Genomic DNA, 783 nt, shown 5'->3' with positions numbered 1-783 from the left:
AGACTTCTATGAAATCAAACTGTCCACTTAGGAATTAGCAAGACACACTCATGAAAGGAGTGGCTCTACACAGGAGGCGACACTCAATGCTGAGCCTTATTTTCACCTGTTTTGAGGACATTTCATCACAGCTGGATCAGACTGCAGCGTTTTTTCCCACTTTTGTGTATAACTCTAAAATCCAGGCTTCCATTGGTTCATAACTTTGATTTCCATTGATGATTTTTATGTGTCTTTTTTCCTGCACATTCAACTTTATACAGAACAAAGTATTCAATAAGGATACTTCATTTATTCAGATGTAGATTTTTTTTATTTGTGTGATCCCTTGATTTTGATTACTGTGTCTAATTGTGAATTAAAATTAAAACATGTCTGTGATTTAACGATTATGAAGCGTGTTGAGTACAACGTGAAAGATGAAAAGAGCATAAAAGGCATTGGAGATGCATTCCCTATCTGATCAGTCATCAGATTGTTAACCACCAGATGAAGCTTTTATTAGATCAACTTAACAAGATATCGGCTGTCTTACATCAGTCTAAATCGGAGGTCTTCAGCAGGGGGTCCGTGACCCCTAGGCGGTCCATGGAGGTACTGCATGGGGGTTGCAAAAGTTTTGTTTGATTAGACTTTTTTTATATTCCCTCCAGCAATTTTTTCCACTAATTGAAATGTCTTTAAATACACATTAACATGAATTCAACACACTGTAGTAAACAGATAAATGGAGGCAGAAGATGTCTTTCAGTCATTAATGCACACATTCAGCGACACACAGGA

The sequence above is a fragment of the Cyprinodon variegatus genome, unplaced genomic scaffold (assembly GCF_000732505.1).
Source record: "Cyprinodon variegatus isolate N-32 unplaced genomic scaffold, C_variegatus-1.0 Scaffold446, whole genome shotgun sequence".
Lineage (NCBI taxonomy): Eukaryota > Metazoa > Chordata > Actinopteri > Cyprinodontiformes > Cyprinodontidae > Cyprinodon > Cyprinodon variegatus.
Note: the sequence above shows the minus strand (reverse complement) of the source record.